The following is an 8,057-nucleotide window of genomic DNA, read 5'->3' as shown; positions in this document are numbered from 1 at the left end:
TTAATTCTTTTATTTATTTATATTGGTATTGAAAATTTTTGTTGCTGAAAATGTTAATCATGATCTAATGACAAATAATTCTATACGATAAAAATATATATCTTATCAAAATGTGTTTTTTAAATTAAATTTTGATGTAATTTTTTTTATAAATATTATTAGAAAAATAAGGTCATTTTATCTTTAAAATTTATTACTTTTAAACAATGAATTTTTTATTTTTTGGTAAATGACCATTTTTTAGAAAAATACAAAATTTGAAGATCAAATTTTGCTTTTTTTTTTGTGTAAGCACATTCTAAATAATTATCTAAATGTTACAACAAAAATTCGAATCAAATAAATAAATCATTTAATAATTAACAAAACGATTTTTTTGTCTATAAAAAATAATATTTTTAACATTCGTATTTTTTAAAATTATTTTTGTTAAGAATTTATTATTTTAACAATTTATCCTTTATTTAAGTATAATGTTTGGGGTCATAGTTTGAAACCATAGGGAGATATAAACTTTTTTTTAACATTTTTAGTTTTTTTAATGCATTTGTTTTTTATTTTGTATTTTTATAATTATTGCTAAAATAAATAAGTAAATTTATATGTAATAAATATATAATTATAGATGTTATATATATAAAATTATGAATATCAAATTAAATATAATAATTTTATATTATTGTCTTCTTAACATTATTTTTAAAAATGTTAAATGACCAAATAATTTTATAACCAATCTAATAAAATTCTATTATATTTATACAATCTTTTTTTTTCTTTTTCTTTCTTCTTCTTATCTTTTGTCCTCCTTATTATCATTATCATTATTATTGTAATCTCATCTTTTTTTTTTGTCTTTTTTTTTTTATCTTTCTCTACATATGTTTAACAAAATAAAAATATAGACATTTTAGTTCACAATATAAAAATAATGTAATTACCACCACAAAAAATTTAATCAATTTTATTCAAATCATTCCTACAAATTTTCTCCAAACAGAGAACTAAGTGTCTTTGAATTGTATTCAATCTCCAACTATTAACTACTAATTAAAAAAATTTTCATCCTCACCAAATACATCTCAGACTCTCACCAAACAAGTCATACAAAAATTTCTCACATATAAATTAACACAAATTACTCATTCGGACACGTATCACTCACAATTTTATTAAACACAGTCTTCCAATTGTCACTTTACTCCCACCCCACCGGTAAATATATTTATAGAATTATTGTATTATAGACGATTATTTAGTGAATTTAATATTATAGAGCTATTATTTAATAAATCTAATTATGTGATAACTGTTTTTTAATAAGTTTGTTTATAAAAATTTATGGAGAGAGAGCAAAACATGTACTCTCTACGTACTCTTCATATAACATGTGTGTATTTAATTTTAAATAGATTTCGATTTATAATTTTATTTAAGTCAAATTATAGCCACAAACAAATCAAATATGATACGATTGTTAAATCCATCGCAACGATAAACTTTTCAGCAATTTTATTGTTTTCCGCTAATTTTTTCATCTTCGTCACGCACTTTTCCATCGTATCTTCACCATCAATGTCTGACATACAGAGCAAGCAACTTGAAAAGCTGAATTCCTGCGAAACCTGCTCTGATCCGGATCTTGGCAAAGCACGCGAATCAAATGGTAGGCTGATTTCATCATTTTTTTGTAGATATTCATTCAGCAGCATCTTCTTGGAAGCAGGAAAATGGTTGGCAAATGTGTTTCTCTTTGTTATCGTCATCTTCTTCGTGAAGAAAATGTTATATCCTAAGCTAAGCTGTTTAAGTTGTAATGTTGATGGTTTGATGAACCCAAAAAATTAAAAAAAAGGAGAAAAATAAGTTATTCTAATTATGGAAGATAATGAAAAATTATCTTAAAAATATATGTTTAGTTATTACACTTTATATATTAGGTACTCTTCATGTACTCCTGTTAAAATGTCTTCCAATATTATTAATCATTTTTTTAATAGAAAGTTATGTCATTTGAACTATAACTCATTGATAATTTATTTTTGAGAAATTCTTCGCATACAAACGATTAATGCTTGTAAGCCTTACAAGTCCAATTAAAACTAACGCTCAAAACGCGCTTTGAACCGTTCTTCTTCCTCTTCGTCTTCTCCTTCTTCTTTTCTTTCTTTTCTTGCCTTCTCTTTCTCTTTCTTCTTTTTGCTGCACGTTCTTCTTCCTCTTACTCTTCTTCTTCTCCTTTTCTTTCGTTTCTGCACGTTCTTCTTCCTCGTCTTCCTCTTCTTCTTCATTTACATACTCTTCTCTCTGTTTTCTCGTTTTTTTCGATTTTTCATGGTAAAATCTTTATGGAAGAAGAAGAAGCAGCAGAAGATGAGGAGGAGAAAGAGAAAGAGTTCGGAATTATGCATAAGATGTACTTCAACGAATTTTGGGTGTATTTTCTTAAATCGTTTGGGTATAGTTTTGTAATCTTTTGGGTGTATTTCTGTAATCTTTTTGGTGTATTCCTATAATCGTTTTGGTGAATTCCTGTAACCGTTTGGGTGTATTTCTGTAATCCTTTAGGTGTATTTCTGTAATTATTTGGGTATATTTCTGTAATCGTTTGGGTGTATTTCTGAAGTTTCATTATCTTCAAAAGGATTACAGAAATACACCCAAAGGATTACGAAAATACACCCAAACGATTTAAGAAATACACCCAAAATTCGTTGCATAATTCAGAACTCTTTCTCTTTCTCCTCCTCATCTTCTGCTGCTTCTTCTTCTTCAAAACGATTTCAAAACTTGATTTCAGAAACCATAAAAATCGAAGAAAAAAAAAACGAAGAAGAATAAGAGGAAGAGGAAGAGGAAGAGGAAGAGGAAGAGGAAAAACTTGATTTCAGAAACCATGAAAATCGAAAAAAAACGAAGAAGAAGAACCGTTCATAATACAGTGTAGCGCTTTGAAAATAGGAAACGAATGAATAACGCATTAAAAGACCCGTTAGGAACTTGTAAGACTTTTAAGTCAAAAAAACTTCTATGTGTAGCAGGCCTCTTTATTTTTAATATATAAAAGTAGATGCATGAGTTTACCCACATTATTTTTAACACATCTTTCTCTTTCTACTAATAACATGTCAGCAATATTATTTACTTGGCAAAATTTTAAAATCAACTATTTAGTTTTTATCAAATCATCTATTATTTTCAAATCAGCAAAAAAATAAGATATATAAAAATTTGTAACCTACGGAGATATTGAATTCATATTCTTATATTTATTATATTTCACCGTTATAATTAATACAGTAAATTTATAACGGCCAATAATTAATTTATTAATTTCTATAAATAACTCATTAAATATAATAAACATCTATATTACAAATTTCATAATAATATTATTAATTATAATAAATTTTATGTTACAAATATTCAAATTTCATACTATTTGAACTACTTATATAAATTTCTTATCATTATTCCTTTAAATAACATAAAATATAAAAGTAGATGCATGAGTTTATCCACCTTATTTTTAAAATATTTTTCTCTTTTTACTAATAACATGTCAGCAACATTGTTTGCTTGGCAAAATTTTAGAATCAACCATTCAATTTTTGCCAAATCATTTATCATTTTCAAATCAGCAAATTATTTTCAAATCAGCAAAAAAAAATATATAAAAATTTGTAACCTACAGAAATATTAAATTCATATTCTTATATTTATTATATTTCACCGTTATAAATAATACTTCAAATAACATCAAATTTAGCACAAAAAATTTATTTTCGAACTACACAACATCTCAAACTTACTCAATGGAAATTATTCTTTGGACAATATCACCAAACAAATAGACAATTAGTTTATCAAAGTTCGCATGGTTCGTTTATGTAAAATATTAACACCCACAAATAAAGAGGAGCCTCTTTACTTAGAAATGATTATATTAGATGAAAAGATACAAAATAAATATATTTATTATATTTTTAAATTGATTTACAAAAAATACTTTAATTATTTTTATTTTTTATACTTTTAATATTATTTTATAATACTTTATATATAATTATATTTTAATATCGTTAAACTTAAACTTCTTTCAATATGCTACTCATTGAAAGAAGTATAAATGTAATCAATTTTTTAATTAATTATTAACTATGATTTATTAATATTACATGGAACACCTTTTCATATAATTGTAAAAAAAAAAATATGATGAACAAATTCAAATATTTGTTACAAGAACGAAAAGTCATAAAAAAATTTGAAGACAATAATAGAGATACCAAACCAAAACAATGCCAAGACAAATTTTCAAAGCAGAATGATTTGAAATCAAATAACTATCCAAGATCTAATGATCATACAATGAGAATTTAATGATTAGGTATGACAAAAAAAAAACTCACAACATGCATCATACATTCATACTTACTCAAATATCATATACCTAATGATAACATAAATTGAATATTAGAATAAGAAAAGATATTCACAATTTTAGCAACTATAAACGAAATTGATGACAAATTTGGATGGAACTATGTTGAATGTGAAAAGTGTCAGAAGAAAACATATAAAAAAGAAGACAACTATATTTGTGGCACATGTAATCAAACACCACAATATCTAACAATAAGGTAACTTTATATACTTTTCATAATCTTATCTATCAAATTATTAGTTACTAATCCAATACTTATTTTAGGTTCAAAAATCAATTAAAGGTTTTAGATTAAAGTGCTACAATAACTTTTGTATTATTTGATGGCAAAGAAAAAAATTATTAGGCACAACTGCTTTAAATTTAATGACACTCATATTTTATTCTAAAAGTAATGATATTAAAGCACCACCCCAATTAAAAAAATTGTGCAACCTTACACTTATATTTGAAGTTATAGTAAATTATTTTAATCTCAAAGAAGGTTTTCAACAAGACACATTTGTTCCAACCAAAAACACAACCTCAACACCCATTATAACAAATAAAACATATAATACTCCAAAAAAATTTACTTATTTAAGACATCATTTTTATTTCTAATTTAAATTATTCATTAATTATAGGAACCAACTTTGCCAACACTAATATTATCATACGAAGATCACATATCTATCAAGAGATTAAGGAGAAAGAAAACCATACAAATTTAAGACACATCTTCAAAAGAAGAATATACATGTAAAGATGGAATAAACAACACAATAGAAAGTGCATATAACTCAACAATTTATAAAGAATATGTCTTTACAAGAACTTACGACGGGAAGAAAAAAAAACAACTCTAACAACAACCAATAAAAAAAATGAGAATGAATAGTTGAGCACCACATAAGAATACTAAGTCTATCAATTAAAATAAATATAAAATTAAACCATTAAATAAAAATATTATTTTATATAACTCTAACATCTAAATTTTTTGTATTATAAATTATTTTAAATAAAATATCTTTTAAATTTAATTTTAATTTATATATATTTAATTTAATTTTACAAAACATAACAAATTTTAATATTTATTATATTATCATTAATTTATCGCTCCATGGGAGTCTCATTCTAGTAATAATAATAATCGTTACCATAATCCAATGTTCACCGAATACTTTTTAAATTTTATGTTGCTCATTCTCATTCTTTTTGCTTTAATTTTATAATCAATAATGTCATCATTGATGTTGTATAATTCAGTCACAGAAAATAATTATAGTTTGAGGTGAATCTGATATAAAATGTTTATAATATGATGGATATAGTATTGCTACTCAATACATTATTTAACCTAAGTCCTTTTAAAACAAAATACTGTGTACACATTGATCATTCAATACAATCAAAATATAATCATAGCAAAAAGTACCTAAATATTTTTTAGTTTTATTTTTTGTTTGAGAGAACACAAATATTCTTAGTTATACACCGAAACTTGATGGTTGATACTTAATACTTAATTATGTTTGAAAAGTAGTGAGATTGCTTAAAATATATAAACATCATATAATATACACTTTTCAAACCAAAGTAAACAGAATTTACTTACATTTTAAAATTAAAAAAGTAATTTTCCAAGCATATAATGTACGGGTGTAAATTATCGAACCAAACCGAAATTTACCATAAAATTGAATTGAAATTTACAACAATCGAATAAAAAATCGAAAAAATTAGCTTTTTTAGTTTTTTCGAATTAAACCGATTGGTTTATTTCGGTTTTCGGTTGGTTCAGTAAAAACCGAACCGAACCAAAAATGTAGCTTAGTAATGTAATGTTTTATATTTAGTTGTTAGAATGAGTTAAAATTGTGTTGAGTTTGAATGTAATATAATGTTATTTCAGTTTATTGATTGTTTTGAACATCATTTTATTTTACTGAGATTAATTTTTTATTAGTTAGAATTTAAAAATAAAAAAAATTGACCGAACCAAACCGTTTTTGGTTCGATTCAGTTTAATTCGATTGTTGCACAAACAGCAAATCAATTAATTGGTACTCTATAAAAATCGAATAGATCAATTTAATTAGTTTTTAGTCCAAAACCAAATCAAATCGAACCGATAACATCCCTGATATAATGTTAGTTAGAACTTAGAAGCATTGACCTTTCTCTGCATTAATGAGTTGCCCGCTCTTGGTTTATTTAACTTGCAATGCCACCTATCAAAAACGATTTACCGAGAGAATTATGGATCTATGACTTTTATACACACTTGTCAAATCTCCCTCTCATTTTAGATAATTTGATTTGATTTGATATGACTTACTTTCTCATCCATAAAATTAAAGCACTCTATGGTTAAGGACATTTATTTTTTAAGTTTATTGGATCTCTAAGGCATACTTTAAATTTTGAGTATAGATAAATTTATGTTAGTCTAAGTCTACACACTATATAATATTTAAGGGCAATGACTTAAGAGGAAGGTGTGGTTGCCCTTCATGTGGGGTGTGGTTCCAGGTTGGTAAAGCTGGTAACTCACGTGCTAATAATATTAACGACCTTCATCGTATTCAATAATGTAATATATACTAATTAATAAGTTGAAAAATTTTCAAATATATGAACCACATATGTTTGTTTTTCTATTCTTTAATATATATCTACATCATTCATCTGCCTAGTCGCTTTCTTTGAGCAGAATGAGTTAATAGCTTCAATACAAAATTTGAATTTTGATGATAGACAAACATTTCACTTGCATTTCATATTAACAATTTAGCTTCTTTTAGTTAATACAAAAATTTATCTTACATAACCAACTTAAGTTAGTCAAGTGGTCAGCTCCCTCGTCCGCTTAAGCAAGTGAAAAATTTATTAATTATTGTAATAAGAATTTTGCATAAAAAAAAATATAGAAAGCCAATAAAAATTTAAGAAGTATTAAAAATATAACCATTAGTGTTACCTTTTTCTATTAGTCTTTTGGAATGAATGGTATTATCAGAACTCTAGATCCAAAAAATCAAGAGTTCAAATTTTTTAGGATGAGTGATTTTATAACATGAGATGTTTATTATCCCTAACGACTCTTTTGCATAAATATATATCAGTCCACCACAAATAATTATTATTGTCAAGCATTTTCATAAAGAAATAGAAGTAGCAATTGATAGGATAAAGGTAAGATTAAGATTTAAACTTTTTTGTTTTATTTTCACTCAAAAGTAATATTTAATTCTTTTATATTTTATAATATCAAATGTTATTTATATATTATTAATAGATTGAATTACTAACTTAGTAATATAAAAAATATTTATGAAAAAAACTTAAATATACTGCTAAAATTGATTATATGGAATACTCATTTTTTTTCGTTTCCATGTGAATAATACAACCTTTTGGGATAAAATACTAGGACACCAAAATTAGTTTTTATTGAATAATTATAGCAAGTATTATTTCATACAATAATGAATATACAATTAATGGCTCAATTATCTACCAACAAAAAAAAATAATGAGTCGATTATATTATTTATTTTTCCCTGGTTGTATTTATAAAATATCAACCATAGTATATATTAAAATCAACCACTAATAAAAA

Source organism: Arachis duranensis, chromosome 7 (genome assembly GCF_000817695.3).
Source record: "Arachis duranensis cultivar V14167 chromosome 7, aradu.V14167.gnm2.J7QH, whole genome shotgun sequence".
In the NCBI taxonomy this organism is placed as follows: domain Eukaryota; kingdom Viridiplantae; phylum Streptophyta; class Magnoliopsida; order Fabales; family Fabaceae; genus Arachis; species Arachis duranensis.
The sequence above is the reverse complement of the archived record's forward strand: the minus strand, read 5'-3'. Positions refer to the sequence as shown.